The sequence below is a fragment of the Neoarius graeffei genome, chromosome 6, assembly GCF_027579695.1.
Source record: "Neoarius graeffei isolate fNeoGra1 chromosome 6, fNeoGra1.pri, whole genome shotgun sequence".
Taxonomy (NCBI): domain Eukaryota; kingdom Metazoa; phylum Chordata; class Actinopteri; order Siluriformes; family Ariidae; genus Neoarius; species Neoarius graeffei.
In genome coordinates this window covers 80115536-80143218 of record NC_083574.1, presented here as the reverse complement: position 1 = coordinate 80143218, position 27683 = coordinate 80115536, and the positions used below count along the sequence as shown (strand labels likewise).

At 44.8% G+C, this 27683-nt stretch overlaps 1 pseudogene; it reads right to left on the bottom strand.

The window, feature by feature from the left end:
* LOC132888331 (von Willebrand factor A domain-containing protein 7-like) overlaps window positions 1-27683 on the bottom strand; it is a 156520-nt pseudogene that overhangs the window by 64249 nt on the left and 64588 nt on the right.

Sequence of the window (27683 nt, the reverse complement as noted above, 5' to 3'; positions counted from 1 at the left end):
ACCAACGCCACAGGGACCTCCTCGTTCCAGAGTTTCAGCAGATTGAGGTGGTAGATCTGTAGTGCCCCCTCCCTGTCCGTTCGCCTAACCTCATAGTCGACGTCCCCGACTCGCCGTGTGACCTCAAAGGGTCCTTGCCACTTGGCGATTAATTTGGAGCTCGACGTGGGCAACAGGACAAGTACCTCATCTCCTGTAGTGAACTCTCTAAGGCGCGTGCCCTTGTTGTACAGGCGGGCTTGCCGTTCCTGGGCCTGCCGCAAATTCTCCTGAGTTAGGTGGGTGAGCGTGTGGAGTTTTGCGTGCAGATCCATAACGTACTGAATTTCGTTTTTGCTCTGTGAAGGTCCCTCCTCCCAATTTTCCCGCAGTACATCTAAGATGCCGCGCGGCTTACGCCCATATAATAATTCGAACGGGGAGAACCCCGTGGAGGCTTGGGGGACCTCTCGCACTGCAAACAACAAGGGTTCGAGACACTTATCCCAGTTACGTGCGTCCTCACTTAAGAATTTTTTGATAATGTTCTTGAGGGTGCGATTGAACCGTTCAACTAAACCGTCCGTCTGTGGGTGATAAACGCTGGTGCGGATCGGCTTAATAACCAGTAGCCCATACAGTTCGCTCAGTGTTCGTGACATAAACGAGGTGCCTTGGTCAGTCAGAATCTCTTTCGGGATTCCAACCCAGGAGATGACGTGGAAGTGGGCCTCTGCAATACTGCGTGCTGAGATATTGCGAAGAGGCACTGCTTCCGGGTATCGCGTTGCATAGTCCACCAGAACCAATATAAAGTGGTACCCTCGTGTTGACCGATCTAATGGCCTGACGAGATCCATCCCAATTCTTTCGAACGGGGTCTCGATTAATGGTAGGGGGCGCAAGGGCGCTTTTGGGATGGCCGCTGGATTTACTAACTGGCATTCGCGGCACGCCGTACACCACTTACGGACGTCGCCGTGAATCCCCGGCCAATAGAATCGGGCCATTATCCGGGCGAGTGTCTTATCCTGCCCGAGGTGTCCAGCCAAGGGATTAAAGTGAGCCGCCTGGAATACCAATTCCCGGCGACTCTTTGGAATTAACAACTGGGTGACTCGCTCTTTCGTTTGAGTGTCCTGCGTCACTCGGTATAACCTATCCTTCAAAATGGAAAAATAGGGGAAGGACGGGGTGGCGTTCGGCTGGAGCGTTTGACCATCGATTACTCTCACTTGGTTAAACGCGTGTCGCAGAGTCTCGTCTCGCGATTGTTCCAGTGGGAAATCCGCGAGGGATTCCCCAATAGAAAGAGGAGGGGCTGGCGGCTCCTCACTCTGTCGCGGAGATGACGTAGACGGCTCTGCGACCGCAGCTCCAGCCAAAGCAACACCGGGACCTTCCCCTGTCAACCGGCAGGACCCACTCTTTACTAGGCGTGCCATTAAACCCCGAAATCCCAGCCAATCAGTCCCCAAGATCAAAGAGTGGGTAAGGCGAGGATTAACCGCCGCCTTCACTATCGATTTTTCCCCTCTGAAATATATGTGGACCGACACCAACAGGTAGCTGTGAACATCCCCGTGCACACACAACACCTTCACCCCTTGTGCTCCCCCCAATGCCTCATCTTGAACCAGGCTTTGGCGGATCGAGGTCTGATTGCAACCCGAATCCACCAACACCTGATATGTAGCCCCTTGTACACTTACCCGTATGCGATACGCTCTGGCCCGATCGAGGGCAGCTTCTGGCGCATCAGGGATCCGCATCACCGCCCCCACCTCCATCGCTGCGCACTGTTGCTGCAGGTGGCCCGGTTCCCCGCAGCGCCAGCAAACCGGCCCGGGCCTTCCCTCTGCAGCTGTGTTCTGGGGCTCACTCACCTGAGGGGGGGGAGAGACAGACACAGAAGGGAGAAACGGGAGGGCACCACGGGTGCGGCGGGCCGGCTGGGGTGGAGCCGGCCCCCGCCTCCGTGGTGGGGGAATGGGGCGAGGACGGGACATGGGAGGAGGGGAGAGAGAGAGAGAGAGAGAGAGAGAGAAGAGGAGAGGAGAGAGAGAAGACGATGTCGCCAGTTGTCCTGCCACCGGAACAGCCGCCAAATGATCCTCCGCCAGTCCTACGGCCTGATCCAGCGATGCCGGGCAGTGGCACTGGACCCACTCCGCGGTTCTGGCTGGTAAGCGGGCGATGAATTGTTCCAGCGCCACCTGGTCGATGATTCCCTCAGCGTCGCGATCTTCGGCCCTCAGCCACCGCCAGCAGGCGTCCCGGAGCTGCTGGCCGAACGCGAATGGGCTGCCAACTTCCTCCATCCGCAGCGCGCGGAAGTGCTGGCGCTGCTGCTCGGGCGTGCGCCCCACGCGCTGGAGGACGGCCCGGCGAAGGTCGGCGTAGGCCGGCCGGCGGTCAGCAGGGAGCTGTAGTGCGGCCAGCTGCGCCTCTCCCGTCAGGAGGGGGAGGAGGCGCGCCGCGCGCTGCTCCATCGGCCACCCCGAGGCTTCAGCGACCTGCTCGAACAAGGTGATGAAAGCCTCGGGGTCGTCCTGCGGGCCCATCTTGGTCAAGGTGAGGGGAGACGGGCCCGCGGCCGGGGCGCTGGTGGACCCCGCCGATGCGAGGAGATGCCGGAACGCCTCTCGATCTTCCTGCTGGGCCAGCACCAGGGCTTCGAAGCGGCGCTCCTGCTCCTTTCGGAGCGTGACGAGTGCCTGGTGCTGGCTCTGCTGAGCCGTGGCGAGGGCGTGGACCAAGTCCGCGAACGGGGAGGATTCCATGGGGCTGCAAAGCTGGTGCTCCACCTTCCCGGGTTTCGACACCACTGTAGCGCGGATCAAGTGTGGGTGGAGCACAGAGGACAGCAAGACAACGTTTGGAGGCAGAGAAGGCTTATTTATTTTTCCAACTTTTCAGTCGAAGCAGTGTAAACACACACACACACACCCATACACACACACTCTGCATCCAATCCCGGGTTGCGCTCCCTCTGCTCTCTCTCAGCCTCCTTAAATAGGGAGCGCTTTACTGGGAAAACACACACAAAACACAGGTTAATTACCGTCAGGTGTAGCGATTCTGCCACTCACCTTCCCTGGCTCCACCCTCCTGTCACAGACCGGCGCTTGACCACGCCCCTGCTGCCACACGCATCATCAGTTTTTCTCTGGCTAGTCAGACACAAGGTACGCCACCACTCTTGCCAGAGCAGTTGGGGGTTAGGCACCTTGCTCAAAGGCACTTGAGGCAGTTCTGCTGGTCCATGGAATCAAACTAGCAACCTTTTAGTCCTAAAGCTGTTTCTCTAATCATTTGGCCATGGCTTTCCTTCTAGAAAGCCCAAAGTTTGACATATTTTCATTTTAATTTGGGCCCGAGCACCGTTCAGTGCGAGACCCCTATTGTTTTTCGAAGGATTATTAGGACCCAAGCACCATTCGGTGCGAGACCCTATTGTTTTTCGAAGGATTATTATTATTTTGCAATGTTTAGCCTTATTTGAGGCATTTCCCATGCACAAAAACTCATGAAATTTGGTATACACATCAGTCATTGTCATCGCTACTCAGCCACAGACTTTTGGCCCCGGGCATGGCCCAGGGACTTCATAGCGACCCTTTTCCTTTTCCCATTGAAATGAATGGGTAGAACTTTGGAATGATGATGTCATAAGGCCATTTGGAGTGAAATTACACATGGTCATTTTCAACGTACTCCTCCTAGACAGTTCATCAAATTCATGTCAAACTTGGCAAACATGATGCCAAGATATTGCTGAAGTTGAATTGCTAAGGGATTTTTGATATGTTATAATATGTTGAAATACTATAACATATAAGATGCCAAGATATTGCTGAATGATGAACTTGATATGTAATATGATTCTGATACTCTTTAGCTGTTATGGGCCTGTCTGGTATAGTGCCACCAACTGGCCAAGGAAAGAATAGGGTTTTGAATATGTGTGTTTTGACACATGATGAATTTTAACATGCTCCTCCTAGACGGTTCATGAGATTCATGTGAAATTTGTTATATGTGATGCCAAGATGTCGCTGATATAAATTGCGAAGGGATTTTTGATATCTTGTAATATGTTGAAATGGCCTTATGATTTTAATATCTTGCCACATAAACAGGAAACGTGTCAGAAAGCCACAGTGCATTGACTGTATGGTCGGACACTTCTTACTTCAATAGGTATTATAATTATTATGATAACCTGACGCCCAATGGGCCTGCCTGTTATAGCGCCACCACCTGGCCAAGCAGGAAATGTTCAATTCATTGCTGGATTGATCTGAAACTTTACAAAATATTGGATATCCTGAGTCTGATGATATGACATATACAATTCTGTGCACACTCATACACACACAGTCATATGCATACACCTACACTCTCTCACAAGTATGCACTCACATGCACACGCAACATCTATGAGCACACTCTCTTTCACAAACACACTATCTCTCTCTCTATGTCTCCCTCCCTCTGACAAACAGACACACACACGCACACACAACAATAGCGGCGCTCCAGCGGAGCACCATACCTAAGAAAAAATGGTAAACCCATCGAGTCGATTTTTTTGTGGTTTGTCCGTGTACCACTAGTCATACACACGGTCTAGTGGCCAGTGTTAGTAATTTCCAGTCATACACACCACCTAGTGGCCAGTGCTAGCCAGTAAAGAAATAAAACAAAAGAGACTGGCTATGATCTAAGAAAATTCTACAACCCAGAAACAGATGGGAGGTCCGCTTTTAGGCAGTGCCTAAATCTATATATTAGTGACCTGCCATCATTGTGGCAGATTATAGCATGAGATAGAGATAAGGAGGAGACACATGTATAGTTTTGTGTATATATATATATATATATATATATATATATATATATATATATATATATATATATATATATATATATATAAAAATGTACATTTTCATACCACAGAAACACACACACACACACACACAGTCTTTGTCTGTCTATCTCTCATCCATCAAGCAGTCATGGCATTTGCAACATGCACATCACCTTTGAACATTCAATGAATATATGACATGTGACTGTTTTGTTGGGTGGCGGAATGTCCTGGGTTGCGGAACCACACGTGCGAGGGCCTGTCAAGGCCGCTAGCAGCTTTAATTATTGTTATTATCATCATTATTATTATTATTATTATTAGGGCCCGAGAACCGTTCGGTGCGAGACCCTATTGCTTTCGAAGGATTATTATTATTATTATTATTATGCCATGTTTGGCCTTATTTGAGGCATTTCCCATGCACGAAAACTCATGAAATTTGATACATACATCAGTCATTGTCCTCACTACTCAGCCACAGACTTTTGGCCCCGGGCATGGCCCAGGGACTTCATAGCGACCCTTTTTCCATTGAAATGAATGGGTAGAACTTTGGAATGATGATGTCATAAGGCCATTTGGAGTGAAATTACACATGGTCATTTCTAACATACTCCTCCTAGATGGTTCATCAAATTCATGTCAAACTTGGCAAACATGATGCCAAGATATTGCTGAAGTTGAATTGCTAAGAGATTTTTAATATGTTGAAATATTATAACATATAATATGCCAAGATATTGCTGAATGTTGAACTTGATATCTTGTAATATGATTCTGATACAATTTAGCCATTATGGTCCTGTCTGGTATAGCACCACCAACTGGCCAAGGAAAGAATAGGGTTTTGAATATGTGTGTTTTGACACATGATGAATTTTAACATGCTCCTCCTAGACGGTTCATGAGATTCATGTGAAGTTTGTTATATGTGATGCCAAGATGTCGCTGATATTAAATTGCGAAGGGATTTTTGATATCTTGTAATATGTTGAAATGGCCTTATGATTTTAATATCTTGCCACATAAACAGGAAACGTGTCAGAAAGCCACAGTGCACTGACTGTATGGTTGGACACTTCTTACTTCAATAGATATTATGATTATTATGATAACCTGACACCCAATGGGCCTGTCTGTTATAGCGCCACCACCTGGCCAAGCAGGAAATGTGCCAGAAACTGGCAATGCTTTAACTGATTGATCTGACACTTTACAAAATATTGTGTATTATGATTGTGATGATATTCACATGTGTAATTCAGATGCCTAGCACAGCGCCACCATCTGGCTAAGCAGGAAATGGGGGGAAATGGGGGAAAATGTTCAATTCATTGATGGATTGATCTGAAACTTTACAAAATATTGGCTATCATGAGTCTGATGATATAACTTATACAATTCTGTGCACACTCATACACACTCACAGTTATATGCATATTTATGCATACCGTACACACATACACTCTCACAAGTATGCACTCACATGCACACGCAACATCTATGAGCACACTCTCTCTCTTTCACACACTCTCTCTCTCTCTGTCCCTCTGACAAACAGACACACACACACGTGCACACCCACAATAATAGCGGAGCTCCAGCGGAGCACCATACCTAAGAAAAAATGGTAAACCCATTGAGTCGATTTTTTTTTGGTTTGTCCGTGTACGTGTACCACCAGTCATACACACCACCTAGTAGTCAGTGTTAGTAATTACCAGTCATACACACCGCCTAGTGGCCAGTGCTAGTAATTACCAGTCTTACACACCGCCTAGTGCCCAGTGTTATTAATTACCAGCCATACACACTGCCTAGTGGCCAGTGTTAGTAATTACCAGTCTTACACACCGCCTAGTGGCCAGTGTTAGTAATTACCAGTCATACACACCGCCTAGGGGCCAGTGCCAGCCAGTAAAGAAATAAAGCAAAAGAGACTGGCTTGAATATAAGAAAATTCTACAACCCAGAAACAGATGGGATCTCCATTTTTAGGCAGTGCCTAAATCTATATATTAGTGACCTGCCATCATTGTGCATTTTGTTGCAGACATATGAAAACTCTGCATGTACACACACACACACACACACACACACACACACACACTGCAGACACAGGAAAGCTAACATGACTTAAGATTACAGCGTGAGATAGATATAAGGAGGAGACATATGTATAGTTTTGTACATATATAAATGTACATTTTCACACCACAGAAACACACACACACACACACACACACACACACACACACACACACACACACACACACAGTCTTTGTCTGTCTATCTCTCATCCATCAAGCAGTCATGGCATTTGCAACATGCACATCACCTTTGAACATTTGATGAATATATGACATGTGACTGTTTTGCTGGGTGGCGGGATGTCCGGGGTTGCGGACCCACACGTGCGAGGGCCCGTCAAGGCCGCTAGTGGCTTTAATTTACATTGTTATATGACTATATGTGGTATTTTTTTTACAGTAGACTGATTTGCCTAAATAATATCTTAATGAGGTTATAGTATAATGTGTTTCTGGTGTCTTTGATGCCTTTATACAGCAAATACAGCCATATACAGTGTACACATGCACTCACTGGCCACTTTAATAGGAATTAGTTCTTGATTCTAAGATTCTTGTTCTTGGCTGCAGGAGTGGAACCCAATGTGGTCTTCTGCTGTTGCATGCTGAGATGCTTTTCTGCTCGCCACAGTTATAAAGAGTGATTATGAGTTACTGTATCCTTCCTGGCAAAATAATCTCAAACCAATCTGGCCATTTTCCTCTGACACCTCTCATCAACAAGGCGTTTGTTTCCACCCACAGAACTGTCACTCACTCAGTGTTTTTTGTTTTTCACACCATTCTGTGTAAACTCTAGAGACTGTTGTGTGTGAAAACTCCAGGAGATCAGCAGTTTCTGAAATACTCAAACCAGTCCATCTGGCTCAAACCAACACCCATGCCACAGTGAAAGAAAGTCACACTTTGAGATCACAATTTTTCCCATTCTGATGTTTGAAGTGAACATTAACCGAAGCTCTTGATTTGTATCTGCATGATTTTATGCATTGTTCTGCTGCCAAGGGATTGGCTGATTAGATAACTGAATAAACAGCAGGTGGATGGGTGTTCCTAATAAAATGTCCTCTTAGTATATACAGCCAATGTATACAGTATGAGGTTTACATACTTTTGCCACTCACAGATATGTAAAATTGGCTCATTTTTCTCAATAAATAAATGACCAAGTATAATATTTTTTTCTCATTTGTTTAACTGGGTTCTCTTTATCTACTTTTAGGACTTGTGTGAAAATCTGATGATGTTTTAGGTCATATTTATGCAGAAATATAGAAAATTCTGAAGGGTTGACAAATTTTCAAGCACCACTGTATATGGTTGGTTTGTTTCCTTGGCTGTTTGACTATGAGTATGTCTGTGAATATTCTCAATCATCCAGGTCATAGTAAACTGTGGGTGGTAGAAATGGGCAACTGGACTTGCTTGAAGATTCTTGAAAACGTTTCACCTCTCGTCCAAAAGGCTTCCTCAGTTCTGTCTGACTAATAGGGAGTATCAGATTTATCCTCTCCTGGATCAGAATCAGAATTCTGATGACCAGCTCATCTAAGGTGTCATTGAGGCATCATGTTGGTGTGGGTCACTGGAGGCTGGGTGTGACTCGCCGTTCACACCCAGCCTCCAGTGACCCACACCAACATGATGCCTCAATGACACCTTAGATGAGCTGGTCATCAGAATTCTGATTCTGATCCAGGAGAGGATAAATATCTGATACTCCCTATTAGTCAGACAGAACTGAGGAAGCCTTTTGGACGAGAGGTGAAACGTTTTCAAGAATCTTCAAGCAAGTCCAGTTGCCCATTTCTACCACCCACAGTTGACTATGAGTACTTCAACAGCATATTACACTAGGTATTCTTGTTACTTATTCACTTGGCACGAGAACTTTCTGATTTAGAAGGTCAGCACTTTGTGTACCTGACTTTTGCACTCGTTTTGCATCACTCTGAGCGTCTGCTAAATGCCATATAATGTAATATCTTTGTATTAATTAACTTAAGCTCACACTGAAAATACAAGTGAAAGCTAACCTCCAACTAAAGTAACTTTTTTCTTTTGAAAAAAGTGTCACAATTATTGATATCCCAAGATATTCATACTGTATGTACAAAATGTACATTATGTTTCCATTTAACTATTAAGTTCACCTGAATGTTTAACACCTTTTAAGCAGTCATCCATGAAATGTAAATATGACGTCAAACATCCTTAGTCATTCATCAACCTCGAGAAGATTAGAGAACACAAAGTGGGAAAAACAGTGTTGACCTTCATAAATCAGACAATGACCACAAAAATATCCACATACCTGAAAATGCCCATCTCCATTGTTGTGGCAATAATTAAACAAAAACATCTAACCACAAACATAAGCACCTAGAATTTGCTAAACACTGGTGTAACTTTCACTGCAACCTGGATCTATGGTAAGATGAGACAAGCTGAGATTCTGTTATGCCATATGACTGTTTTTCTACTTTGGGTAACATTGTTAGGATTATGATATCAGGTATCATGAACTAGCAGGACAATGTCATTTCAATAAGCTTTTTAGAATGGTCTTAGAATAAATGTACTTCAGTTATAGGTTACATTTATCTTGTATTTTCTTTTATCTCAATTTTTATATCAGTATTGCATATTACCTCACAGACATTTTCAAAATTATGAACTTGGTTGTAGATTTGAAATAAGAATTTTAGACTGAAATTGTGTGCCATATGGAGACGTACCATGATATGTACATGTGTGGGCTGAACCATCTCAGTGGAAACTCTCAAGCTCATTCCCCATTCTGTCTTTTCCACAGAAAAACACACTGAAGGGATTCCTGGGAACTGACTCAGTGAAGCCGATCAGCTCCTTTCCTGACCAATTGGAAGTCGAGGAATTCAGTAATACTTTCTGAAAGCTTTCCCCATTGGGCCCTAGTAAGGTCACATGTCTGAAAGTGGCTTCATCATTGGTGAACAGGCCTGTTACAGCCACCACTAAAAATGCTGGTACACCTGTGAGGAGGAAGAAAGTGAAAAAATTCAAAGCAATGAAGTAAGCATATTTTATTTAAATCACAAAGTAATTCTGCAAAGCTACTCTGCAAAAAAAATATTAAAACGTAAAGAGAAATTAGCTGATGCTTTTTAAGAAACTGCATAAAAGAACAGGATGTGAGAGGAAAAATTGTACCTGTATATCTTTAAATCTGAATATTCAGCAAAGAAATTTGTTGTTGTTGTTTTTTTTCTTGGCGCAAGCTTTTCTGATATAATGTTTACCCTGTCTTGAGATTCTAGAATTTAGTGGCATATTTCCATGTGCACATATTTGCGAAGATATATCTGATTAACAAAAAACATGGTGGTATGAGATATAAACCCATATACAGGAAAATGCATCATTAGCCAGGTGTAATGTTTATTTCAGTCATTTTACCAAACTCCATATTTAATCCATCCATTATCTGTAGCCGCTTATCCTGTGTAGGGTCGTGGGCAAGCTGGAACCTATCCCAGCTGAATATGGGCAAGAGGCGGGGTACACCCTGGACAAGTTGCCAGATCATCACAGGGCTGACACATAGAGACAAACAGCCACTCACACCTATAGTCAATTTAGAGCCACCAATTAGCCGAACCTGCACGTCTTTGGACTGTGGGGGAAACCGGAGCACCTGGAGGAAACCCACACAGACACAGGGAGAACATCCAAACTCCACACAGGTAGGCCCCCATCAGCCGCTGGACTTGAACCCAGAACCTTCTTGCTGTGAGGCAACAGTGCTAACCAATACACCACCGTGCTGCTGTCATATTCAATCAAATCAGCAAATGTAGTTTACCTGCAATAGGACTGCCTTCTACTCTCCGCAGCCCTGGGAGTGCTTTCTCCTAAGACCAAAAAAAAAGAAAGAAGGAAACCATGTGTAATTTATATAAATTTTTCTTTTTTTTTTGTAATGGTATATTTAAAGTATCAGGTTATAGTAGGATACATTTGTTTCCTGTTGTGTGAACGACATCTAGAAATCACATGCTGACTCACATTTATGTATTTTCTATTTTACACCCTGCTGTTTGAGTGAAATTGTGATATTTAATAATCCCTTCATTTATTATGGAAAGTACCAAAAAGGAGAAGATACCAACACCCAAAATAATGAAACATTCAGAATTTATTCTGCCTTTTGATTAAGATATATTTATTTATGAATGCTTATTTTTAATGGTTTCTCTGTTTTGTTTATCTGTAAAGTGCTACGTAATATTAATGTACTGTTTTATATGTAAATATGCTTGTGATAAAAGAAAATAAAAGTATCATGCCACACATATGCAACTTAATGTTACACAGTGAAAATGTTGTATGGTATTGAAATGTGATCCTTGATTGTCGATTTGTCAGAGCCGATTACCCAAGACATTAAATGTGATTGGCCCATGGGATGTGATGTTGAGCTGCCATTGGCCAGGTTCCACAGGTGGCAGAAGCCTGACTCGGTACAGACCGTCAGACTGAGTCAGCTCACCCAGAGGACCTGCTTCACTAAGAAGAAATTGACAAGCACCTAACAGAGAGAAATGGAGACAGAGATGTAAACTTTTTTTTAACACACATGCATAGGCAATTTTACAGGAAGTCCAATATTAAGTTAAGATTAAACAGAAATGTTATGTTAGGATTATCTCATCTCATCTCATTATCTCTAGCCACTTTATCCTGTTCTGCAGGGTCTCAGGCAAGCTGGAGCCTATCCCAGCTGACTACGGGCAAAAGGCGGGGCACACCCTGGACAAGTCGCCAGGTCATCACAGGGCTGACACATAGACACAGACAACCATTCACACCTACGGTCAATTTAGAGTCGCCAGTTAACCTAACCTGCATGTCTTTGGACTGTGGGGGAAACCGGAGCACCCAGAGGAAACCCACACGGACAACATGCAAACTCAGCACAGAAAGGCCCTCGCCAGCCATGGGGCTCGAACCCGGACCTTCTTGCTGTGAGGCGACAGCGCTAACCATGACACCACCGTGCCACCCCAAGTTAGGATTAAACTTTTTTTTTTCAAAATGTTTCCCCATGATGTCATGCTGCATGACCAATGAATTATAATATTCAATTCTTCAGACAAAAAAAATTAAGGTTCAAAATTTGTATACAGTACAAGCTAATCATCATCATATCTTGTCATGCCAGTACTGCAGCCAGTTCAGGGCTTCATGTTTAGCTTCATATAGGTCTTGATTGGTGACATTTGGACCCAGTTCACACTCACGGAGAATGTGTCCCGTAGTTTGGTTAGGATGACCACATCGACACTTGGCTGACTTCACCCGTCCCCATTTCAGTAGGTTGTCTTTAGTTCTACCTACTCCGCTCCTGGCTCTGTTCAGGGCAACCCATTCCCTTCTGGCCAAGTGAGTACCATGAGGTAGGGACTTGCAAGGTCTCTGAAGAGCTTCATTTGGTGGTAGAGTGTCGGAAGCTTTCCAACGGTCTAGTCGGTATTTGGCAGAGTCCTGAGGGTTTAGATTCTGCACAACCATGAAGCTCTTTCTGGACTTGAGTCTTTTTCTTATATATTGGTAATGGTGTAGAGGATATCTTGGGTCTTGCTCTTGTAAAAACTTCTGGGTTCTGGAGTGAGCTTCTCATCGGATGGAAGGTGGTGTAATACCTGCTAGCTGGTATAGTGCTGATAGGGGTGTAGGTTTCAGCACTCCTGTTATGATACAGCAAGAGGTATTAAGCTCAGCATCCACTTTTCCAGCATGGAATGACCTTTCCCATACCGGACAGCAGTATTCTGCTGTAGAGTAGCATAACACCAGAGCAGTAGATCGCAAGGTGTTGACGTCAGCTCCCCAGTTGAGAGTTCTTAAGTTGTTGAGGAGATTGTTTCTAGAAGCGATCTTCTCCTTGAGTTTTCTTACATGCTCTCTGTAAGATAGAGTTCTGTCTAAGGTTACTCCAAGGTAAACCGGGAATTTGTCGTTGACCAGTTTCTTACCATTCCAAGCGATGTTCAGCTGTCATTGGGCCTGATGGTTGTTCAGATGGAACGCGCAGACTTGAGTCTTGCCAGGGTTTGCATTTAAGAAGTTGGTTTCATCATTGTCTGAAAGACTATTTAGGGCAGCCGTAAGTCTTCGCTCAATGACATTGAAAGACTTGTGTTGGGTGGCGAGTCCTAGGTCATCAGCGTATATAAACTGTCGAATATTTTTGAAATGGGCGAGGTTGTTAGTGTAGATGTTAAACAGGGTTGGTGCAAGCGCCGAACCTTGAGGGAGACCATTTGTCTGTGAGCACCAGTGGTTCCTTTTCCCATCCATTTCAATGAAGAACCGTCAGTTTTCGAGTAACGACTTGATTCCCGAACGATGCTGGAGTTCTGGACCATTTTAGCCAGTTTTAGTAAGAGCAGCCTGTGATTGACAGTGTTGTATGCAGCGGTCAGGTCAATGAAAACCACCCCATGACCTGCCCGGTTTCGAAACCATCTTCAATGAATTGGGTAATGTTCAGAACCTGTCCACAGCAGGACCTTCCTGACCTGAAACCACCTTGGTCGGGAGGTAGTAGTTCATCTATTGTAGGTCCTATATGGGCAAGTATGATTCTCTCGCATAACTTAAAAAGTATGCACAGCAATGATACAGGTCGATAGTTTTTGGCGTGGCAGGGGTCCTTGTTGGGTTTCAGTAGGGCGACCACCTTCGCTTTCTGCCAGATCCTAGGGATTGTGAGGGTGATAGCACAGTTACTGAACATTTGTAGCAGCCAAGCTTTGACTTTGGCACCAGAATGCCTTATGACTTCGGTCGTGATCCCATCAAGGCCAGCAGCTTTCCCAGGTTTCAGAAGTTTGATGGCATCGTCGAGTTCAGTGATGGTGAAATTTACAAACTCATCCTCACTTTCTAGCATCACCTTCTCCATCTCTTCTTTCATCTTCTTCAGGTGACCTCTTTCTTTATTCAAAGGTTTGCCATTCAAAAGTAGCTGTTTTGCAACTGCATTGGGTGTCACGGCAGCTAACCGTGCTTGTGGGTTCTTGTCAGAGTTCAGTTTCTTAATTGTGGACCAAGCTTTCTTGGTCATGTCAACATTGGTGATGAGTTCCTTCCACCTTTCTCTACGTCCTTCTGAGACTGAAGCCAGCACAGACTCTCCCATTGCTATTGTTTCCTCTGCAAATGGGTCGGCTTCATATGCTTTCGCATACTTCTCATAGAGATCTTTACTGTCTTCACTTAAACAAGGGATGTAGGACTTGCGGCATCCTCTTGGGATATGCTTCTTTGAAGTTTCCCAAACAAGGGATTGGAACTGGTTGTAGTTGTTGGGATGAGATTCCAACGACTGTATTTTATCGTCGAGTTCCATGGTGAAGTTCTTCCAATTTGCCTTACGGAAGTTAAATCTAGGAATAGGGTTCCTTGATTTTACAGGTCGAATTACAGGTTTAGTGTTAACTGTAATCGGCCTGTGTTGTGACCCTGGTATTGGGTTTTCAACCGTTTTCTCAAAGTTTTGTGCAAGTCTAGAGGGCACAAACACCAGATCCGGATTGCATCTATGTCGCTAGCGCCCGCTCATAAAAGAAGGTTTGTATTTCGCCTTGTGTAGTAAAGTCATGTCATTATTTAATGCCCATCCTTCAACTGCCTTGCCATCTGAGTTGGTATCATAGTAGCCCCATCGGGTGTTCTGGCTGTTGAAGTCCCCTATTACTAGGCAGACTTTATCAGTTAGGTCACATTCCGATGGCCAAACGAAAGGAGTCGGTGGAGGTTTGTAGACGGAAACCACCTTGATGTCTTTGGTTTCCACAGTCAGTATTTCAATGCCGTGGGCAGAGAAGTTGTTGGTTTTAGTGGCTATGGGCTTATCACGTACATAAACTGCGCTGCCATGTACAGGACTTGGATGATAGATTGCTAGTTCCATGCCGGGGATTTTATGTGGCACGCCGTCCTTGTGAGTTTCTTGAATGCACAAAATATCGGCATTCAGTCCAGTCAGTAATTCGGCCTTCGTCAGTGAAAGACCTTCTGAGTTAAAGCTGGTAATCTTCAGCCTTGACATCTTCGGGGTCATGGCCGTAGCCAGCTATGAGGCCACCGAGGTCCGGACCTCAGTCATTTCTAAGAGCTGAAAATAAATTTGTAGGCTAAATATTCAACTGGATAAAAAAAATAAAGAATATCATTAAAACGTCTCCATAAAAAGTGCATTGTTAATTATGTTAAACGTTGATTTTGTCTTCTGTGTCTGTTTCGTGCGTGCGGCTCTGAGACCAAGAACACAAAAACGAATGGGTATGCAACTCGGGGGAGTGAACGCAGTACAGTAGACACTTTTTTTTATGGTAACAATCAGTGCACTTTCATGAAGCTCATCTCATCTCATTATCTCTAGCCACTTTATCCTGTTCTACAGGGTTGCAGGCAAGCTGGAGCCTATCCCAGCTGACTACGGGAGAAAGGGTTTGATGTAATTTATTTTGGTTGCGATTCCAGCTTTCTCGTTTGCGCTCCCTGACTTTTTGCTTGCAGTTTTGGCACAAACTTCACGTGTGGGTGGGCTGTCCAGGAATGCATTCCCATTGGCTAACTTGTGTTTGACTGACAGCTACGCTCAGCCATTCCCTACTCGGATTCTGGCGGACTGTTTGACGAGTGACCGATCCATTGACGGTAAACAAGGACTTCAGTGGCGACTATGATATTGAATTAATTCAAGAAAGTGTAAATTCAATATCATAGTCGCCACTGAAGTCCACTCGATCCTTGTTTACCGTCAATGGATCGGTCACTCGCCAAACAGTCCGCCAAAATCCAAGTAGGAAATGGCCGTAACAGCCTCCGAGGGAATCGCTGAGCGTAGCTGTCAGTCAAACACAAGTTACCCAATGGGAATGCATTCCTGGACAGCTCACCCACACGTGAAGTTTGTGCCAAAACTGCAAGCAAAAAGTCAGAGAGCGCAAACGAGAAAGCTGGAATCGCAATTAAAATAAATTATGTCAAACAAAACTGAGAAAGACGCAGAACAAAAATAAAAGGTTTCTGAAGAGTGATAGACTGATATTTTGCACGATTACATGAATAATTTGTTTGCCAGTCTAAAAAAATTGATTTTTTTTTTTTTTTTGTATTTTGATTTGTAGTTTTTGTTTGATATTTCAAAAGTATTGTATGAACATTTTGGCACAAAATTGATTCCATAGACACCCATGGTCAATTTAGAGTCACCAGTTAACCTAACCTGCATGTCTTTGGACTGTGGGGGAAACCAGAGCACCCGGAGGAAACCCATGCAGACACGGGGAGAACATGCAAACTCCACACAGAATAGCCCTCGCTGGCCACGGGGCTCGAACCCGGACCTTCTTGCTGTGAGGCGACAGCACTAACCACTACACCACCGTGCCACCCACTCTATGGAAAGTGTTTATTTAAACTTTGTGCATGTGTCGATATTAGCAGCAAATAATTACAATCACTTCAAGTTCGATAATGTTTAATCTGCTTTAGAGATATGTTTTATTCTTGCCAAAACTGATAATCACATCATCAGTTTTCCTCTGGCTAGTCAGACACATGGTACGCCACCACTCTTGCCAGAGCGGTTGGGGGTTAGGCACCTTGCTCAAAGGCACTTGAGGCAGTTCTGCTGGTCCATGGAATCAAACCAGCAACCTTTTAGTCCTAAAGCTGTTTCTCTAATCATTTGGCCATGGCTTTCCTTCTAGAAAGCCCAAAGTTTGACACATTTTCATTTTAATTAGGGCCCGAGCACCGTTCAGTGCGAGACCCCTATTGTTTTTCGAAGGATTATTAGGACCCAAGCACCATTCGGTGCGAGATCCTATTGTTTTTCGAAGGATTATTATTATTATTGGGGCCCGAGCACCCTTCGGTGCGAGACCCTATTGTTTTTCGAAGGATTATTATTATTTTGCCATGTTTAGCCTTATTTGAGGCATTTCCCATGCACAAAAACTCATGAAATTTGGTATACACATCAGTCATTGTCATCGCTACTCAGCCACAGACTTTTGGCCCCGGGCATGGCCCAGGGACTTCATAGCGACCCTTTTCCTTTTCCCATTGAAATGAATGGGTAGAACTTTGGAATGATGTCATAAGGCCATTTGGAGTGAAATTACACATGGTCATTTTTAACGTACTCCTCCTAGACGGTTCATCAAATTCATGTCAAACTTGGCAAACATGATGCCAAGATATTGCTGAAGTTGAATTGCTAAGGGATTTTTGATATGTTATAATATGTTGAAATACTATAACATATAAGATGCCAAGATATTGCTGAATGATGAACTTGATATGTAATATGATTCTGATTCTGATACTCTTTAGCTGTTATGGGCCTGTCTGGTATAGTGCCACCAACTGGCCAAGGAAAGAATAGGGTTTTGAATATGTGTGTTTTGACACATGATGAATTTTAACATGCTCCTCCTAGACGGTTCATGAGATTCATGTGAAATTTGTTATATGTGATGCCAAGATGTCGCTGATATTAAATTGCGAAGGGATTTTTGATATCTTGTAATATGTTGAAATGGCCTTATGATTTTAATATCTTGCCACATAAACAGGAAACGTGTCAGAAAGCCACAGTGCATTGACTGTATGGTCGGACACTTCTTACTTCAGTAGATATTATGATTATTATGATAACCTGATGCCCAATGGGCCTGCCTGTTATAGCGCCACCACCTGGCCAAGCAGGAAATGTTCAATTCATTGCTGGATTGATCTGAAACTACAAAATATTGGATATCCTGAGTCTGATGATATGACATATACAATTCTGTGCACACTCATACACACACAGTCATATGCATACACATACGCTCTCTCACAAGTATGCACTCACATGCACATGCAACATCTATGAGCACACTCTCTTTCACAAACACACTATCTCTCTATCTATGTCTCCCTCCCTCTGACAAACAGACACACACACGCACACACAATAATAGCGGCGCTCCAGCGGAGCACCATACCTAAGAAAAAATGGTAAGCCCATCGAGTCGATTTTTTGTGGTTTGTCCGTGTACCACTAGTCATACACACGGTCTAGTGGCCAGTGTTAGTAATTTCCAGTCATACACACCACCTAGTGGCCAGTGCTAGCCAGTAAAGAAATAAAACAAGAGACTGGCTATGATCTAAGAAAATTCTACAACCCAGAAACAGATGGGAGGTCCGCTTTTAGGCAGTGCCTAAATCTATATATGTTAGGACTTGGACTGTTTTGGCCTCTAGAGGCCGCTGTTATTTCCTTTTCGTGTCATATTTATTTTGGCCTCTAGAGGCCGCCACTGTTCCTGTGTTTTGTGTTTTTTTTTTGTTAATTGCCTGTTAGTCCTAATTATCTTCACCTGTGTCCTTAATTAGTTTGTGTATTTATACCCCTGAGTTCAGTCCTCTTGTCACGGAGTCTTTGTGCTGTTATGTTTATCTCCAGTTTCCTTTGTACTGTGTTTTGTGGATCTTCTGAGCTTTTGCATTTTTGCCTTTTTCTTTTTGAATTATACTCTTTGTTTTTGTTTTTTTTGTTTTGCCCTGGATTGTATATAGTGTACATAGTATAAATAAACCTTTTGTTACTTTTTCTACTTCCGCCTCACGCCTCTGCATTTGAGTCATTCCCCTGGTGGCCTAGTGGGGGTTTGCTGGATCATCACACCAACGAACCAGGTTCGAATCCCAGCAAAACCCTAACAGAAAGACTCCGTCATGACCGACTCAGCAGAGGCTGCTTCAACTGTCTACCCGGCCAACCTTCAGGGAATTATGGCAGCTTTGACACGCTTCGGAGCGACCATGGACGCTCATGGACGTACGCTCACCAGCCAACATGAGGCCCTTGCTCGCCACGAGGAACTGCTTCAGCAAATTGGGAAAACCCTGGCACAGCTGACATCTCTGCCTGCATCTCCTGATCCAGTTCCTGCTCCTGCTCCAGCTCCCACTCCTGCTCCAGTGCCTCCTGCCATGCTGCCTTCTTCACCTCACGAACCCAGCCTTCCTGCACCACAGAGATATGACGGCAAGCACAGTGAGTGCCGAGAGTTCCTTACCCAGTGTCAACTCACCTACGGATCGCCGCAAGATTGCCTTTGTGATCACCTTATTAGCTGGTAAGGCGCGAGCCTGGGCTACTGCTATCTGGCAAAGACAGGGACCTGAGTGCTTTGATTTCCAGCTGTTTTCTGAAGAGATGCTTCGGGTCTTCGATCAGGCAGACATCAGTACCGACGCAGCCCGAAAGCTCATGTCCATCCGGCAAGGAGGAAGCGTCGCAGATTACGCCATCTCGTTCCGAACACTCGCAGCAGTAAGTGGATGGAACGAGACTGCCCTGGTGTCAGCCTTCCACCATGGTCTGTCTGACCCCATCAAGGACGGTCTGGCCTCTATTGGATGCCCAAGTGACCTCGAAACCCTCATCTCACATGCTATTCGTCTGGACAACAGGATGAGAGAACGCCACCAAGCCTTGAGCCCCCCCAGCCTCCCTACCTCTACCTGGAGACCGTCTACCTCCTTCAGTGACTGTCCAGAACCCATGCAAGTGGGTCGTACTCGCCTCTCCGCATCTGAGAGGGAGCGCAGAAGGAGGGACAAGTGCTGCATCTACTGTGGCAAGCCTGGTCACTTCCGAGCATCATGTCCCGAACTCTTGGGAAAAGGACCGCCCCGTCCAGCCGAGGGAGGGTTGTGACGGGGCCTACCCTCTCTCCCGGACTCCCTGGCCAAGGAATCTACATCCCGGTCTCCATCTCCTGGGGTGAGTCTGTCCACTCTTGTCAAGCTTTGATAGACTCAGGGGCGGCTGGGAACTTTATGGATATTCACTTCGCCCAAAGCATCAATATACCTACTGCACCTCTTGAAGTCCCTCTGTCTGTGTCTGCCCTCGATGGCCAAGCGTTAGGTGATGGAAGAGTCACTCAAGTTACTTCTCCAGTCTTCCTCCAGTCTCAAGGTCACAAGGAAGAAATATCCCTGCACCTGATTCCTTCACCTGAGTTCCCAGTTATTCTAGGCCTTCCTTGGCTTACTCGCCACAACCCTCGCATAGACTGGGTAACAAGCCAGGTTGTGGAATGGGGCCCTGCATGCCATGCCTCTTGTCTGCTCTCTAGCTCTCCTGTGTCTCCTGCCGAGCCCCCTGATCTCACCGAGTTATCTCAAGTTCCCACAGAGTACTGGGATCTCAAGGAGGTATTCAGCAAGAGCAGGGCCGCCATTCTTCCTCCGCACCGGGCCTACGACTGTGCCATCGACTTGCTCCCTGGGACTACCCCTCCTCGTGGCAGACTGTTTTCCCTCTCTCAGCCAGAACGCAAGGCTATGGAGGAATACCTCAAAGACGCCCTGGTCTCTGGGTTCATTCGACCCTCCACCTCACCTGCTGGTGCCGGCTTCTTCTTTGTCGGCAAGAAGGATGGGGGGCTTCGACCATGTATTGACTACAGGGGCCTGAACAAGATCACTGTGCGCAACCGATATCCCCTTCCGCTGATGTCCACTGCTTTCGACCTGCTCCAAGGCGCCACCATCTTCACCAAGTTGGACCTACGGAACGCATACCACCTCATCCGTATCCGACAGGGAGACGAGTGGAAGACTGCCTTTAACACCCCGTCTGGGCACTACGAATACCAGGTGATGCCCTTCGGACTCACCAACGCACCAGCTGTTTTTCAGGCCCTAATCAACGACGTCTTAAGGGACATGATTAACCTGTACGTCTTTGTCTACCTCGATGACATCCTTATCTTTTCCAAGACCGTGCAGGAGCACCGCCACCATGTCCGCCAGGTTCTCCAGAGGCTGCTGCAGAACAATCTGTTCGCCAAGGCCCAGAAATGCGAATTTCATGTTCCCGAGGTCTCCTTTCTGGGATTTATTGTACGGACAGGCCAACTCCAAATGGACCCTGCCAAGACCCTGGCCGTCCGGGACTGGCCCACTCCCAAGTCCGTTAAGGAGGTTCAGCGGTTCTTAGGATTCGCTAACTTCTACCGCAAGTTCATCAGGAACTTCAGTTCTGTGGCAGCACCCATGTCAGACCTCACCAAAGGGACAGGTGGATCTTATGGCTGGTCTCCTCAGGCAGAAAAGGCGTTCAAAGACCTCAAGGCCCGCTTCTGCACGGCACCCATTCTGGTCCTCCCGGACACCTCCCAACCATTCATCGTGGAGGTGGACGCCTCGGACAGTGGTGTCGGCGCGGTACTCTCTCAACGTTCGGAAGGAAAGCTGCACCCCTGCGCTTACTTCTCCCACCGCCTGAGTCCTGCGGAGTCCCGGTACGATGTGGGGGATCGAGAACTGCTAGCGGTCAAACTGGCCCTTGAGGAGTGGAGGCACTGGCTGGAGGGAGCGCAACATCCATTCCTGGTTTGGACTGACCATTCCCCGGCGTCCCTGGTCCCACGTGGCAGTCGACTTCATCACGGGTCTCCCTGAGTCACAAGGTAACATGGTCATTTTGGTCATTGTTGACAGATTCTCCAAGGCCTGCCGCTTCATACCTCTCTGCAAACTCCCCTCTGCTCTTGAAACAGCGAAACTTATATTTAATCATGTCTTCCGAGTCTTTGGTCTTCCACAGGACATCGTCTCAGACCGAGGGCCCCAGTTCTCCTCCCGAGTGTGGCACGGGTTCTGCAAGGTCATCGGAGCCACTGCCAGCCTCTCCTCTGGGTTTCACCCACAGTCCAATGGTCAGACGGAGAGGCTCAACCAGGACCTGGAAACCACCCTGCAAGGCCTGGCTATGGATAACCCGACATCGTGGAGCACCTGGCTGCCATGGGCAGAGTACGCCCACAACACCCTGCAGTCATCGGCCACCAAGCTGTCGCCATTCCAGTGCCAATTCGGGTTCCAGCCACCTCTGTTCCCGGACCAGGAGGAGGACGCGGGGGTGCCCTCGGTCAACCAATATGTGAGACAGTGTCGCAAGACCTGGAGCAAGGTCAGGAAGACCCTCATACAGACCTCCAGAACCAACCAGACTCAGGCCAACCGCCACAGAAGACCTGCACACACTTTCCGCCCTGGGCAGCGGGTTTGGCTGTCCACTAAGGACCTTCCGCTGCGGGTGGAGAACCGCAAGCTTGCTCCTCGCTACATTGGCCCCTTCAAGGTGGTGCGCAGGGTGAACCCTGTCTCCTACCGGCTCCAGTTGCCCCGGACTCTGAGGATCAACCCCACTTTCCATGTTTCCCTGTTGCGGCCTGTACTGACGTCTACGTATGCCCCTGCCCCTAGGAACCCCCCACCCCCCCGCATCTTCCAGGGGCAGACTGTGTTCACTGTGCATCGCCTGCTTGACTCCCGCCGGGTCCGCGGCGGGTTGCAATATCTGGTGGACTGGGAGGGCTATGGTCCTGAGGAGCGCTGCTGGGTTCCTGCTCGGGATGTCCTGGATAAAGAACTGTGTCGGGACTTCCATTCGGCCCATCCGGATCGCCCTGGGAACGTCAGGAGATGCTCTTAGAGGGGGGGGTCCTGTTAGGACTTGGACTGTTTTGGCCTCTAGAGGCCGCTGTTATTTCCTTTTCGTGTCATATTTATTTTGGCCTCTAGAGGCCGCCACTGTTCCTGTGTTTTGTGTTTTTTTTTTGTTAATTGCCTGTTAGTCCTAATTATCTTCACCTGTGTCCTTAATTAGTTTGTGTATTTATACCCCTGAGTTCAGTCCTCTTGTCACGGAGTCTTTGTGCTGTTATGTTTATTTTTTTATTTTTTTTTTTATTTAACCTTTCTTTAACCAGGAAATGGTCCCATTGAGTTACAATAACTCTTCTTCCAGGGAGTCCTGGCCAAGATAGGCGGCTAAAAAGTTACATTACAATAAAACACATAAAACAAACCACAGCTACACCACATCTAAACAGACAAAAACAAATCAATGCTAACAGCCTATATATACACAGACTACTAAAAAAAGCACACGGCAAACAAATAATGATATTAAAAACAATTACAATGCTCAGTTAATGTTGCTTTTAAAAGGTCTTTAAAAGAATTAATGGGTGCAAGAATTTCAAGATTTAAAGTAGCTTGAAGTTCATTCCAAAGCTTTGGTGCATATGAAGAAAAGGCAGTTTTACCAAGTTCTGATCTTGTTTGTGGAGCATGTAAAAGTATTTTTCCTGATGACCTTGTCCGGTAAACACTATTATGAAAAGAAAGCAAATTAAAAATGTACAGGGGTAGTTTACCCATTAGGGCTTTAGCAATAAAAGTCAGTGCATGGATTCTCCTTCAGAGAGAGAGAGAAGACCATTGTACAGTTTCATAAAGAGTGCAGTGGTGAGTCCCGGCTGATACACCAGTGATGAACCGCAGGGCTGAATGGTACAACACATCCAGTTTTTTAAGTAAAAACAAACTGGAGTGCATATATAATGTGTCCCCATAATCAAGCACTGACAAGAACGTGCTTAGAACTAACCTCCTTGCATGATAAGAAAAGCACTTCCTCATTCTAAAGAAAAAATTCAACTTTGGTCTCAATTTCTTGCAGAGGCTCTCAATATGTACACCAAAAGACATCTTATCATCCAACCAAATCCCTAAATACTTGTATGATGATACTCTTTCTATTTCAGTGCCATCTAATGTTGACACACCAATATTAGCTGGAGAGCGTGATCGTGTAAAAGACATTATTTTTGTTTTTTTAGCATTCAGTACCAACCTTAACTCAATAAGAAATGTTTGTACATGATTAAAAGCAGACTGCAGTTGTGCAAATGCATCATTCACTGATGAAGCTGTGGTATACAAAATGGTGTCATCTGCATAAAGATGCACCTTTGCTTGCTTCAAGTTCTTACCTAAATCATTTATATAAATAGAAAATAAAATTGGGCCCAAAACAGACCCTTGTGGGACACCCATAAAGACTTCTAATGATGATGAAGTATAGTTATCAATAACAATACATTGTGTTCTACCACTGAGATAATTTGAAAACCACCTTAATACAGTACCACTAAAACCTATGTTTTTTAATCGCTTCAGAAGGTGGTCATGGTTCACCATATCAAACGCTTTAGAAAGGTCAATAAATATTGCAGCACAAGACTCCTTATTATCCAAGGCATTTAAAATATCATTTGTGACTACGATTACGGCTGTGACTGTACCATGGCCTTGTTGGAAGCCAGACTGCATAGGATTTAAAATGGAGTTTTCAGTTAAAAAATGTTTAAGCTGCTCATTTATAAAAAATTCAAACAGTTTGGCCAGCACAGACAATCTGGAGATTGGGCGATAGTTGTCCAATACAAAAGGATCTCCACTTTTTAAAAGTGGGAGGACAAATGCAGACTTCCATGATTTAGGTATAGAACCACTAAATAAACTAAGATTAAAAATGGAGGCAATAGGGCCAGCAATCAACTTAGCAGCAGTCTTAAGAAAGTAAGGCTCGATCTGGTCAGGGCCAGCAGACTTTTTACAGTCCAATCCAAGCAAAGCCCTCTGAACTTCACAGGCAGATATAGAGCTGAAATTAAAACTATTTAAACTTAAGTTTGGATCTGGGACAGTCATTATACTATTAATAAAATTGGTTGGAAGAGTCGACTGAATAGCAATTCCAGCACTAATAAAATGCATGTTAAAAGTGTCTACCATGTTTTGTTTATCCCTAATTTCTCCCTGGCTAGTCACTAAATATTCAGGAATAGTAGGAGGTGGCACATTACCCGAGAATGATTTAATTGCTTTCCAGAATTTCTTAGGGTCATTGAAATTTTCCTCTATTAAATTAAGATAATACTCATTTTTTATACTCTTTATTAGTCTTGTGCATTTATTTCTTAATACCCTGTAGTTTAACCAGCAAGCATCACTATTATATCTTTTTGCTTTTACCCATGCCTCATTACGCTCTCTAATGGCAGTCGCAATACAGTCATTAAACCAGGGATTATCCCTGCCCCTTACTCTATATCTTCTAAATGGGGCGTGTTTATCAATTATAGCTACAAAAGTTTTCTTAAAATAATCCCAGGCTATTTCAACATCATCCATAAAACAAACTGAATTTAAATCACTATGGAAAATGTCATGCAAAAATGCTTGTTCATTAAAACACTTAAGATTTCGTTTAAAAACAAACCGTGGCTTGGTCTTAACCATTTTACAATTCCTGACGCAAGCAACCATACAATGATCACTGACATTGTTACAAAAAACACCAACCGCAGAGTATTTGTGTGGAGCATTGGTCAGGATGACGTCAAGTAAAGTAGATTTGTCCATACGTTTTAAATTAAGGCGAGTAGGTGATTGTATTAGTTGGGTCAAATTCAGCGCATCACATATGTCTCTCAACACAGAAGACGACGACAGCCAGTCCCAGTTTAAATCCCCCAGAACGATATACTCGTTAGAGAGCTTGTTCAAAAAGTCAGACAGAAGCGCAGTTGCTCCAGCTACTGCCGATGGTGGGCGATAGCATCCTACTACCGTCAAGGGAGTGCCATTAGGGAGATTTACTTTGATGGCACACAGTTCAAAACACTTCGGCTTAGTTATTGCCTCAACGACACAGCAGTCCAAGGAGGATTTTACATATAAAGCTACTCCCCCTCCTTTATTCGCACGATCCATCCTGAATAAGGTATACCCATCGATGTAAATCATATTGCTCGTAATAGAAGATTTAAGCCAAGTCTCAGACAAGACGATTATGTCACTATCAGTCATTTTAGCCCAGAGACGAATGGCATCGATTTTATTTATCAGGCTGCGCACATTAACATGAATAAAACGCAAACCACTGCTGTTTTTCAAATCATCGGGGCTCGAAAGTTCAGGCAGTTGCGGGCCTGGATTGGGGTGTATATTACCTGACAGAAACAGGAGAAGGATAATCCAAAAACCAGCTGATCTTGCCGTGCGGATGGTGGCTCCCCTGTCACGCCTACAACAGGTAGACCAAAACTGTCCAATCTCGGGCCACTTGAGGAGTGCGCACTTGCGCAAGGGTTCAACGCAACAACTATTAGACAGGGGTATAAATCCGATTGTGTCAAAGAACAACAAAGTTCCAGAGTTTGGAAAAACAATCCGAGGGGAGGACGCGCATAATACATCACTAATTCCAGCTCCCAAAGCACCCATAAACGGTGTGTTTAGCACAAACACAAACAGCAGGTAAACCGGAAGTCTCAAGGTGTTGATGCAGCCAGACCTGCATGATTGAGTAGGCCTAGACTTGCGTTGCTGTTTATGGCTACCCATCGCCACAATGTCAAGATTTTTGTAATCCCATGTAAAAAATGTTCTTGATAAAGAAATATCCCAAAAATCAGGTAATTTAGCCCAACCGATTCATAAAAACACACATACACAGATAAACGTAGACAACGTAAAACACCTATGCCGCCATCTTGGATTAGTAAATGTAATTAGTAAATTAGTTTATCTCCAGTTTCCTTTGTACTGTGTTTTGTGGATCTTCTGAGCTTTTGCATTTTTGCCTTTTTCTTTTTGAATTATACTCTTTGTTTTTGTTTTTTTTGTTTTGCCCTGGATTGTATATAGTGTACATAGTATAAATAAACCTTTTGTTACTTTTTCTACTTCCGCCTCACGCCTCTGCATTTGAGTCATTCCCCTGGTGGCCTAGTGGGGGTTTGCTGGATCATCACACCAACGAATCAGGTTCGAATCCCAGCAAAACCCTAACAATATATTAGTGACCTGCCATCATTGTGGCAGATTACAGCGTGAGATAGAGATAAGGAGGGGACACATGTATAGTTTTGTATATATTTAAATGTACATTTTCATACCACAGAAACACACACACACACACACACAGTCTTTGTCTGTCTATCTCTCATCCATCAAGCAGTCATGGCATTTGCAACATGCACATCACCTTTGAACATTCAATGAATATATGACATGTGACTGTTTTGTTGGGTGGCGGAATGTCCTGGGTTGCGGAACCACACGTGTGAGGGCCTGTCAAGGCCGCTAGCAGCTTTAATTATTGTTATTATCATCATCATCATTATTATTAGGGCCCGAGAACCATTCGGTGCGAGACCCTATTGCTTTCAAAGGATTATTATTATTATTATTATTATTATTATTATGCTGTGTTTGGCCTTATTTGAGGCATTTCCCATGCACGAAAACTCATGAAATTTGATACATACATCAGTCATTGTCCTCACTACTCAGCCACAGACTTTTGGCCCCGGGCATGGCCCAGGGACTTCATAGCGACCCTTTTTCCATTTTCCATTGAAATGAATGGGTAGAACTTTGGAATGATGATGTCATAAGGCCATTTGGAGTGAAATTACACATGGTCATTTCTAACGTACTCCTCCTAGACGGTTCATCAAATTCATGTCAAACTTGGCAAACATGATGCCAAGATATTGCTGAAGTTGAATTGCTAAGAGATTTTTAATATGTTGAAATATTATAACATATAATATGCCAAGATATTGCTGAATGTTGAACTTGATATCTTGTAATATGATTCTGATACAATTTAGCCATTATGGTCCTGTCTGGTATAGCACCACCAACTGGCCAAGGAAAGAATAGGGTTTTGAATATGTGTGTTTTGACACAGGATGAATTTTAGCATGCTCCTCCTAGACGGTTCATGAGATTCATGTGAAATTTGT